The sequence below is a fragment of the Grammomys surdaster genome, unplaced genomic scaffold (genome assembly GCF_004785775.1).
Source record: "Grammomys surdaster isolate TR1022 unplaced genomic scaffold, NIH_TR_1.0 170, whole genome shotgun sequence".
In the NCBI taxonomy this organism is placed as follows: domain Eukaryota; kingdom Metazoa; phylum Chordata; class Mammalia; order Rodentia; family Muridae; genus Grammomys; species Grammomys surdaster.
The window spans coordinates 9,069,033-9,080,951 of record NW_021604618.1 but is presented as its reverse complement, the minus strand read 5'-3'; the positions used below and the strand labels follow the sequence as shown (position 1 = coordinate 9,080,951).

Here is an 11,919-nt window from a genome sequence, read left to right as displayed (position 1 = left end):
CACACTATAGCACACACATGCACACTATAGCACACACATGCACACTACAGCACACACATGCACACTATAGCCCACACATGCACACGTCCACATCATGTTCACATGCAGACAATGATAGTAATAATAAATTAAAACACCCATCGGGAGTAAGTCAGCAGCTTCACTCCAGGACGTAGCAAGCACGACCTGGAGCACGACTGAGAAAAAACATAGTATGACTTCTCATTTCCCACCTTCTTGTACTGTCCACCTTACTCCTGAGCTGCCTGTGCCACCAAGAGCCAATCTGTTGGAGTCTCTAGACCTGACCAGTGTCAGGCTCACGATCTGCACTCAACTGTAACGCCAAAGATTTTAGAGCCAGAAGGAAACAAAATCTCAGTTCAAACACCTGTGCTACAGCTAAAAAAAAAAAAAAAAGAAAAGAAAAGAAAATCAGAAGGCCACAAAGTTCAAACACTCTTTCCAAAGTCAAATAAGCTCATTACAAATGTATGTTCATCTGTGCTTCCTCAGGGATGAAAGCTTACTGAGTAAACCTAACAGAATTAATGTTTAAATCATTGTGCCCAATATAAATTCTCTGACTGTTGTGTATATAATCAATACTGTGAGGAGAAGACCAGAAAAAGTTTTTAACTGCAAGCTTATTTCCATTGCTAATTATAGATATTTCTATCAAACTAAAACCTCTTAAAGTAACATTTTGTTTTTGATCCGTTTGCTAACATAGAAAAGTAATAAGATTATATATATAATATATATATATATATATATTCATTCTGGTCTTCTAAGTAGACTTTTCCAAATTAATTAGCTCCACAAATTCCAAGTCACAGAGCAGCCCAGAAAGTCTGAAAAGTGCATGAATTTTCTAGAGATCATGGACAGGCCAACCAGAACCCAAGAGTAACAGGTGGCAGGCTTAAGAATTCTCACTTGGTAGGTCTCCCAATTCTATCTTAGTAGGTCCAAACAAACAAAATTGTAAAAAGGCACCATTCGATTCTGGTTCTTACCCCTCTTAATAAACAATGATATGCAAAGAAAGAAAGAAAGTCTCCAAGGTGCTGGAGAGATGACTATAACTTTGGTCGGCACCCACTTCCTGTAACTCCAGCTCCAGGGGATGTGATGCCCTCTTCTGGACTCTGCAGGAACCTATGCTCACATGCACACACCCATATAGATACACACACAGATACACAGACTGTAAAATAAAAATATAATATTTTTAAAAGAAAAAATTGGGGCTGGAGAATTGGCTCAGCAGTTAAGAGCACTGACTACTCTTCCAGACGTCCTAAATTCAATTCTCAGCAACCACATGGTGGCTTACAAACATCTGTAATGGATGCAATGCCCTCTTCTGGTGATTTGAAGACAGCTACAGTGTACTCATATACATAAAGTAAATCTTTAAGAGAGCGAGGGAGACGGGGAGGGGAAGGGAGAGAGAGAGAGGAAGAGGGGGAGAGGGAGACGGAGAGAGAGTGGGGGAGAGGGAGAGGGAGAGAACTTCTTGGGCTGAAGATGCAGCTCAGGTGGCAGGGTTCTTACCTGGAACACACAAGCCAACTCCTAACACTTTGTAAAGCCAGGTATTTTGGTGACTGCCTACAATCCTATCACTTAGGAGGTAAAAGCAGGTCAATCAGGAGTTTAAGGTTATCCTCAGCTATATATGGAGTTTGAGGCTAATATATCAAAGCATTCTGAAACTTAAGAATGAGAAAATGGTGAGGACAGGAGAAAGAAGTTGACTAGACACTGTAGGGACGCTCACTGCCAGAAGCAGGAAGTGTCCTGGCTTCTCTGGCCAGGAATACCAGAGGGAGCTGTTATTTCTTACCTCCTCCTAAATGAGTCCTCCTGCCTGGAAACTAGAAATGAGGGTGGGACTGAAATTCAGTCCAGACACTGATCTTTCTGATAAACAGCATTGAGATTATGTCACTGGGTTTTCACGGTGGAAATGGGTTATATCTATTCACTAGCTTCAGCCCATCTCTCAAATGATTTTAGGATCTCCATGCTTAGGGGAAATGTTACAATAGGCTCCTGGAGCATTGACGTTATCAATACTCGGTTGAGGCTATTTCCTCTTGGTCAACAGAATGGAATCTACTTTTGACCTTGGGTGGAGACTTGACATTATGATCTGCCCTAAAGATTAGAACATTTCCTACTGTTGGCTCCTCCCTGAAGAGTTAATCCAGTTGAGCATGTCAATCACCTGGCCCAGAGACTACCCCTTAAGAAAGCTGATTCATCTTAAACTGTACTAAATAAAGAATGGGAGGAGTAATTATTCCCTTAATGAAATAACGTACTTTTCCTTTTCAGAAACCCCAACCTTGCTTACAGAGCTTTTGCTACACAGTTAGGCCTGCTGGATTTTCTGAATTTCTCTTTTCTTCAGAAACTGGCCAGAGCCAGCCTGGACTGATTCTTTCTGACACTTTGGAAGTCTCTCCCAGTCTCCTACCTTGTGGCTGTTTGCTGAGTCCCATGCCTATCTCAAAAAGCATGACTTTTTTCCTCTTCTCTGCCTCCCTCCCGAAGTTGCCAAACGCTGTGACTCACCTGTTCTGTTGTTCTGCCTTCTTGGTTTGGGGTGGTTTGTTTGTTTGTTTGTTTGTTTTTTTAACTCTAATAAAATTGTCCTTGGGCTTCCTTCTGGGTCCATTCCTAAATTATTTTATTAAAAAGACATAGAACTCACAGAGAGGTCCTCAACTTCCTCAGTAACATGTAGAATCCCAAGTAGAGCTCCCCAAAAGTTTTTGGTAGCCATCTCACACTGAAAAAGAGGCAACAATGTTTTGGTTTTTTTGTTTGTTTGTTTGTTTGTTTGGGAGTGGGGGTTGTTTTGGTTTGGTTTTTGTGGAGTTTTGTTGTTTGTTTTCGGTTTTTGTTTTGTTTTGTGGATGTTGGTTGTTTTGGTTTTGCTTTGTTTGTTTAGTTGGTTGGGTGGTTGGCTTCTTTTCTTTTTAGGATTTTATTTTTTCTAAAATAGGACTTTTTATTTGTCACTATGAAAAATTTGGACTTTAAACAGATTTCTGCATGGGTGGTTCATGCCCATCAGCTCCTTTAACTTTGGCGTCTGTCTCACCTGCAGTCAGTTTTCCAGAACTACCGCCTTCAGCATGGAGCTCTGTGAGTTTTCTCAACCCCCACTTGGGTTTCTTCCATATTTTTACTTTTCTAAGGAAGATATCAAGAGGACAAAGGGACTGGCAAGCCTTGCCTGTCTTTCCCAGTGCTGTCTGAAATCAGTGTATCCACTTTCATCAAGTCTTCTGTCTACCTTTCTCGGGTTGCGATTTCCATCATCTTCCGGTTCTAGCAGACCTGCTGGTGCTGGGCATCGGGCATCATCTGGATCTGATTTTTGTGATTTTTTTAGTGAAACCAACACAGAACAGACGGAGCAAACAACCATTAGCTGTCTTGACATTGTCATGAGCCTCAGTCACAGTCGGCCAATTTTTGACTGTAGAACACATTTGTTGGGCGGGCAGTGGTGGCGCACGCCTTTAATCCCAGCACTTGGGAGGCAGAGGCAGGTGGATTTCTGAGTTTGAGGCCAGCCTGGTCTACAGAGTGAGTTCCAGGACAGCCAGGGCTATACAGAGAAACTCAGTCTCGAAACTCCCCCCCCCCCCAAAAAAAAGAACATATTTGTTCTGGGTAAGATGCATGAGATGGAAGTAAGTTATCCAGACAGTATTTGTTTTTGTTGTTGTTGTTGTTGTTGTTTGTTTTTTTTTTGTTTTTTTTTGTTTTTTTTGTTTTTTTTTTTGAGGTAATGTCTCTCTGTGATACTTAGGCTGGCCTGGAACGCTGGGCACAAGCAATTCTTCTACTTCAAGTAGCAGGGACATTCCAGGTCAGGTGGTAACAGATGTAAAAGCCACCATACTTGTCAACCTTATTCCCAGGAATCATAGAGTGAATGGAGTTCACATAATTGAATCCAGTTTTGTCTCAGAAAAGCAGAAAAAAAATGTATTAAGAGAATATTGGGAAATTCCCAAAAATGATATGAAATTTGGAGGAGATTTCAAAAGTGGCATAAGCTGAGGCAGCCTGAGGATCGGGGCCAAAATCCAGAAGACCATACCAGAAAGACAGGCTGGGATGAGGTAGGGACAGAGAGTGGGGTTTTATGGGATAGAGTCACACTGGAACACATGACAGACAGCACACACCTGTAGACTCTTGCTGCCTTTACCAGTACAAATAATTCCTAAGCTCCTTCTGTGTCTGTCTTGCTAGTTAGGCTTGAGTGTCCAACCCTTAGCACCTAAGCACCTAAGTTTAGACAGCGCTCTTCTCTCTCTGGTTTCTGATTCTGCATTGCATTTAACAGGCAACTGCTCTTAAGTAGGAAGGAAAATGAGGGAAGGATATATACTTCAGTGTGCCTGTCTTCACCGTCATGATAAAAAATTGCTGTAGTATCATGGCCTGACATTTCACTTTATTATTACATTTTTATATATTTATTTGTATATATTTATTTGTACTCGAGGGGAGCATGTGAGCACCATGGGAAAATGAGTGGAGGTCAGAGGACAGTTATAAGATTCGGTTCTCTCCTTCTGCCACGTGCCTTCCAGGGGGCTAAACTTGCTGGCAAGCGCCTTTACCTACTGGGTCCATCTTTTTTTTTTTTTTTTTTCAAGGCAGGATTTCTCTGTGTAACCCTGACTGTCCTGGAACTCATTTTGTAGAGCCTTGAGCTCAGAGACTCAACTACCTCTGGCCTCTGAGTGCTGAGATCAAAGGTGTGCACCACCACTTTTTCAAGACAGAATCTCATGAAGCACAGGCTGGCCTCAAACTCTCTTAGTAGCTGAAAATGATCTTGAATTTCTGATTCCCCTGCCTCCACGTCCCAAGTGCTAGGAATACAGGTAGCACGACTACATCTGGTTTATGTAGTGCTGGGGATTGAACCCAGGGAGGGCTTCATGCATTCGAAGGTGAGCCCTCTACCAGCTGAGCTACAACTTCATCCCAATCCTTTGGTGTATGTGGGAGGCGGGGAAATGCCTGCTCACGTGTGTACCTCTGTGTAGAAGCCAGAGGTCAACATTTCCTCAGTCTTCTCCTCCATATTTTTTTTAAGAGTTTCTCACTAAATCTGGAATCCTCTAATTTCAGGAGGTTGCCTGGCCATAGAGCCTCAAGAGTCCATGTGTCTCTGTCTCCTCAGGGCTGGGATTATAGGCCTGGTATTTTATGTGGATGCCAGGTATCTGAATTCAGGTCCTTGTGTTTTCATGGCAAACATTTTACCAACTAAGCCATCTCCCCCTTCCTCCTACACCTTAACCTTCTAAGTAATGAGAACCACACCAGCTTTGCTAATATGTTTTGAAGATACAATGACTTACTCTCTGTAAACTATAGCAAACAGCTTTGGGAAAAAAAAGCATGACGGATACAAGTCACGCTAACAGGGGAGACTTTAAGTAGCAAAGATTGTATGGCTGCTATGCTTCAGACACACGAAATCACCAATCCATTTTATGAAATTAAACATCATGAAAACTGAGAATATTTTGCCCTAAGTACATTGCTATGAAGCAAGCTTGAGTTTTTAAATTGTGTTAACTTTCAGTTAACTTTTAAAACTTTGTTTATGCAACGGAAAAGGTTCAGAGCTTTAGATTGCAGAGAAGAAGAAAGATGGCTCAGTTGTTTGGATCTGTTACATCAATTTCTCAGTCTGTGAAGGGGTGGCTTGCTCCTTGAATGGTAATGGGAAATTAGTTTCTTTATTTCTTCATTAAGACTGTGGGAGGAAAATTAATAGTCTCTTCAGCTTTTGCAAATTAATAGAATATATCTTTATTAAAATGATGAATGTATGTGCCTACTTTTTTTTTTCTTTTGATTGAGAGGCTTTTTAACACAAGGGATGATTCAACTTGAAGCTGAGCCTTAGCAAGCATCGTGTCCAAAAACTCAAGTTCCGTGAGGCCTCATTATTTATTCAAGGTCAAATATTCAAGGACACAGTCAAACAGGAGATTCAGTCTGTCCTTTTTTTCTTTTTTTTCCAATTTTTCTTTTTCTCTTTGGTGTGTGTGTGTGTGTGTGTGTGTGTGATATTTGGTCATGCTTGTTTATGAATACATGGATGGGAAGAGGTCAGAGGAGGACACTAGGTGTCCTATTCTACCATTCTGTATCTTATTCCCTTGAGAGAGGGTCTCTCATTGGACCTGGAGCTAGGCTGGCAGTCAGAAAGCCCCAGCCATCCTCCTGCCTCTCCCTCCCATGGCACTGGGGTTCAAGTCATGTGCAGCTTTTTATATGAATGCTAGGGATTAAGTCAGGTCCTCCTGCTTGAACAACAAGCACTCTTTTTTTTTTCTTTTATAGCATTAATCTGACTTTATTTTTTTATACTAGGTAGGGGGCACAAAGCAATCGTCTTTAATAAAGTTGACAATTAGTCTCACTTAGAACATTTTAATAATGTAAATTTTTAAAAAGGGATTCATCGGGCTGGAGAGATGGCTCAGTGGTTAAGAGCACTGACTGCACTTCCAGAGGTCCTGAGTTCAAATCCCAGCAACCACATGGTGGCTCACAACCATCTGTAATGAGATCTGATGCCCTCTTCTGGTGTGTCTGAAGACAGCTACAGTGTATTCATATATAATAAATAAATAAAAATTTTTTTTTAAAAAAAGGGATTCATCTTACAAATTGTTCTGTAATCCAAATATACAACATCTTGGAAGATAGCATTTAGAAAACAAAAGCCAATGTAAAAAGACAGATAAAAACAGCTACAACAATGCAGGCTCAATATGGCTCAGATTTTCCAGGTTCCTTACTGCACCATCTACGTCAGAGATCTGTCCTCTCAGCTGGCTCATTGCGCCATGTTTAAAGAAATACCTTTTCCCTTTGGGTTCATTTCGCCTTCTGAGTCCATCCAGTATTTTCTAATGTCACTTTAGAATCTCTTAAAATTGCAAACACTGACATATCTTCCCAATTTACGCTGCTCCTCTGCCTGGAAGAGGCTAGAGTTCTAGAAGTGTCACCAGGCCTTAGCATCTTCACATGTTTTTCTGGAACAACTTACTTTTTTCCTCTTTAACTGTTTTTCACCTTTGCTGTCTGAATCACTGCCTGAAGAGCTTGAAGAAGCAAGTTCTTTTGGTTTAGGCGTTGCTTACCCTCCTGCCAGCCAACAGCCTATAGCTTGTGCTAGCTTGCTCGCTCACTCCAGACTAGGGTACGCACTCTACTCCTTCTTCCCCTGGACCCAACAATGATTTATTTATTTTCTCTTATGTAAATGAATGTTCAGCATGCATATATATGTATGTACACCATGAGTGTTCAGTGCCCACAAAGGCCAGAAAAGGAATGAACAATCCTATGGAACTGAAGTTACAGGTGATTGTACCTTCAGTGACCTGACTCCTGGCTGCAAACGGATACACCAAAACATCTCTATTTATTCTTCAGTTGAGAATCAGCCCTCCTTTCTACCATAAACAATGCTAATGAGCGTGTCCCGCCGCCCCCACCTCCATCTCTAGCAGGACAGGCAGGGTGTCTTCTGCTTTTCGGTAGTATCAAATTACATTCTGGGGGATATTTTTGCCAGTTTCCCCGCCACCTCGCAGTCATCATTAGTTCGATTTTATCCACATCTCTGTGAACACTTAAGAGTGTCAGGTTTTCAATTCTTCCAGTTAGAAGGTTATTTTACATTTATCTGATTAATGCTGGCCAACTGTGTTGTCATGTCCTCCCTGGCCATTCTAACTTGTCTGCTGACCATTTTTGTCGAAATACCTTTTGCTTAGCAATTTGTGAGAGTTCTTTACACATTTTAAAGGTTATCTCTCAGCAATTCTTTGAGGTTTTTTTTTTATTTTGTGACTTATTTTCAATTTTTTCACAGGTATTTTGCTGAAAAAATATATTTTATTTATTTATTCTGAGGAAGACTCTCACTATGTAGCCATGACTGTCCTGGAGCTTGCTATGTAGATCAGGCTGGCCTCAATCTCAAGAGATCTTCCTGCTTCTGCAGCCTGAGCATGAGATTAAAGGAGTTTGCCACCATGCCCAGCTATTTTCAATTACCTTTCATGTTTCTGTTCACATATAAGCCTTTAAACAGCCTAAAATGTATTTTCATATATTGTATTGAGGATTAAAATCTCCATGTAAAATATGAATTGTCTAGTATGATATCTGAAACAGCCCTTTAAATCCTTAGGAAAGTCAATGTCAAATCTACTGAAATGTGTTTTAAAGTCATAAACTCTGCATGTGTCTGTTGCCAGCCCTATTTTCCATCCCATGAATTACATCAGTCTGGTAGCTTACCATCTTAATCGCCGAAGCTTTGTAGTCACGTGATCACCTGATCAGGCAATCGTCCTTCCACCACGTTTTCCTCCAACAGAGCCTTGGTTATTTTTAATCTTCTGTTTCTCCAGATCAATTTTAGAATGGTTAATGACAGCTTTCCACAAGTGATCCTGTTGGGGTTTTTATTCTATCATATTGAACTGGACTATATTACAAAGAATCCAACTTTCCTGCACTTGGACATGTTATTTCCCTTATTGGTGCCATTTTATTCCTTCAGTAAAGTTCTCAATTTTCCTCATGGAGTTTACATTGTCTCTAACTCTGGTTAAATTTACTTCTAGGGTGAATCCAGTACTTCTCAGTCTAGTTGTGGCGAATGATTTTAATCAGGAGCTTTGAATTCAATTATCTGTGGGGTCAGTATAAAGTTATATGTAGAACTGACAAGAAGGTTCAGCAAGTGGAGATGTCCACAGCCAAACCTGACAACCTGAGTTCAGTCCTTGCAACCCATGGACCTACACAGTGGGAGGAGAGACCGACACCCACGAGGGTTTCTCTAATCTCCATGTGAACACTGTGGTTCACATACACAATGGAACATAAAATGTTGATTAGGTTTTTTTGTCAGGTTGACAGAAGCCAGAGTCATCTGGAAATTGCCTCTATCAGGGTGAACTTTAGGCAAGTCTGTGGGCACTTTCTTGGTAAATGCTGATGTGAGAGTACATAAGCCACTGTTGGCAGTGCCATTTCTGGGCAGGTAGCCTGGATTGTATAAAAAAAACAAGCTGGGTGAGCCACAGAGAACAAGGCAGTAAACAGTATTCCTTCATGGCCTCTTCTTCAGTTCCTGCCTCCAGGTTCCTGCCTTGCTTGAGTTTCGGCCCTGAATTCTCATTGTGATGGAGTGTACACTGTACAATGAAATAAACCCTTCCCTTCCCAAGCCACTTTGGGTCGTGGTATTTATCACAGCAATAGGCACCAAGTTAATACAGCAGTGCAGGAGTTAGCAGAAAGAAATGCATGTTGGAGGCCTCTACTTATCATTAGATAACTATTATTGTTTCGAGCGCCTCCAGTGTTTCAGGCTGGTTAGAAATGCCCTGCTTTTTAAAACACTGTGTAGGTTGCCAGTTTCAGTCACCCACAGATGATTTGAAATACACAATGGAAAGTGAAGTGTCCCTTGTCTGGTGGAACAGCCTGTAATGCCGGTGACTCATTACCTGAGACACTGAGGCTAGAGAACACGTTCAAGGCCTGCCTCGGCTGCACAGTGATTTCAAGGCTAGCCTGGGTCACTTCCAAGACTATCTCAAAATGAAAAACTAAAGAGGGCTGGGGCTAGACTCAGTGAGACAATTTGCCTAGCATGTGGGAGTTCCTAGGTTCAGTTCCAGGGGGAAAAAAGGAAGAAAATAGGAAAGAAGGGAGAAGAGGGAGAGAGAAAGGAAGGGAGGGAGAGAAGGAAGAAAGGAAAAAAGAAAGGAGGGAGGGAGGGAGGGAGGAAGGAAGAGAGGGAGGGAGGGGTATGGTAGCAAGTGAGGTAGGACTTGGGAGAGTAGAGAAGAAAGACCACCCTTGCTGTGTCCATAACAGCAACTGCAAAACAAACAAACAAACAAAAAAACAAAACAAAACAAAAAACAGCTAACAGCTAACGGCATACAAGGGTATGGAGAAATTACTGGTGGGAATATATGATGGTTCAGTCACTTTGGAAAATAGCAAATAGTTCAGCAGTTCTATACAAAGTTGGGTTTGTATGGTCCCAGTTACACAGCAAACCCAGAACAGGTAAATCATAGAGACAGGAAATAGAGTAGTAGTTCGTAGGAACTAGAGAGGACAAGAGTTAGACTGCTAAGCAAGGGGATTCATCTGAAAGTGCTAAAAATACTCCGGAAATAGATACTACAATAGTTTAAAAACCTTGTCAAAATATTAAGACGACTGAATTGTAAATACTAAAAAGGTGAATTTTGTGATGTGAAAATGCCATCTTAATTAAAATTTTGAAACTATGATTTTACATCTCTGTGTGTGTATTCATGCACCTGCATGCGTGTGTGCAAGTGCCAGCACGTCACGATGCACATGTGGTCAGAGCTGTAGGCGTGTTTCCACTGTCTAAGCCCTCAGAGCTGAGCTCAAGTCGTCAGATATGGCATCACGCTTAATTAAAAAGTTTCAACACGAGAAGAAGAAAGCATGTAAATATTAGGTGTCCTCTGAAAATTTAACTCTGTCAATGTAAACTAGTTTTAACTTTAAGATAAGATACATTCTCCTATCCCTCAAAGAGATTGTTTGTGGTTAGATTCTTGCTTTTCTCTCTTTAACGATTTATTATTTAATTATGTGTATATATGTGTCTTTGAGTGGTTTTGTGTCCACTGTCCCAGAAGCATCCTGCTGAGTGGATTTACAGGCCATTGTGAGCCACCCGACGAGTGCTGAGAACTGAACTCTGGTCCTCTGTAAGAGTAGAAAGTGTTCTTAACTACTGGGCCATCTCTTCAGCCCACGGATTTCTGCTTTTCTAATAAGTGCTTTTAACAGAAACACCTTGAGTCATATAAATTTAGGAGACCTGCATTCTCAAATAATAGGGAAAAGATTAGTCATCTTTTCATTTCATAAAGGTCTGAAGCTGAGGAACCTGGACAGATAGCTAAGCGGTTAACAGCACCTGCTGTGCACTTAAGAGAACTGGAGGTCAGGGCCTGGCACACATGGAAGAAGGCATTCTGTGCAAGCTTGGAACCACAGCTTGAAGGAGAATGGAGACAGAAGGATTGAGGTGTTCTTGTGGCTTCCCGTGCAGCTGAGAAAACTTAAACCCCTGTTGAGGGACAGACCCTGCCTCAAAGGAATAGGAATGATATGATAGGGATGGATACTGACACCTTCTTGTCACCCCGTGTACACATAAGCGTGCAAATATACACACACAAGTGTACATGGCCTTACACAGACACCTTCACAAATAAATTAATGAATCTTTTAAAAATTCTTAATTAGATCATTTTATTTTATTTTGTGTGTGAATGTTTAGCCTGCATGTATACACACACTACGTACCTTTGGAAGTCAGAAGATGATAGTAGATCCCCTGGGTGCTAGGAAGTGAACACAGGTCCTCTGCAAGAGCAACAAGTGCTTTTAACCACTGAGTCATCTCACCAACCTCCCTTTAATTAAAAAAAAAAAAATCCTTCTTTTTTGAGTGTTGGCATTTTACCTGAATGCATCACATGTGTGTGTGTGTTTGTGTGTATGGGTTTGTGTGTATGTGTGAGTGCCTGAGACCAGAAGAGAGTATCAGATCCCCTAGAACTGTAGTTATAGATGATTTTGAGTTCCTATATGTATGCTGGGAATCAAACCCAAGTCCTCTTCCCCTTCCCCAACTCCTCCCTCTCCCTTTTGTTCTCCCTCTTCATTTCCTTTTTGTTCTCTCTCACTCTCACTCCTTCCCCCCTCTATCTTCCTCTTCATGTATATGTATATGTATATGTATATGTATATGTATATGTATATGTA

The 11,919-nt window shown here is 41.2% G+C and overlaps 1 pseudogene; it reads right to left on the bottom strand.

Moving 5' to 3' along the window:
* Positions 1-6,815: 6,815 nt before the first annotated feature.
* Positions 6,816-11,919, bottom strand: part of LOC114620721 — a 5,442-nt pseudogene continuing 338 nt past the window's right edge.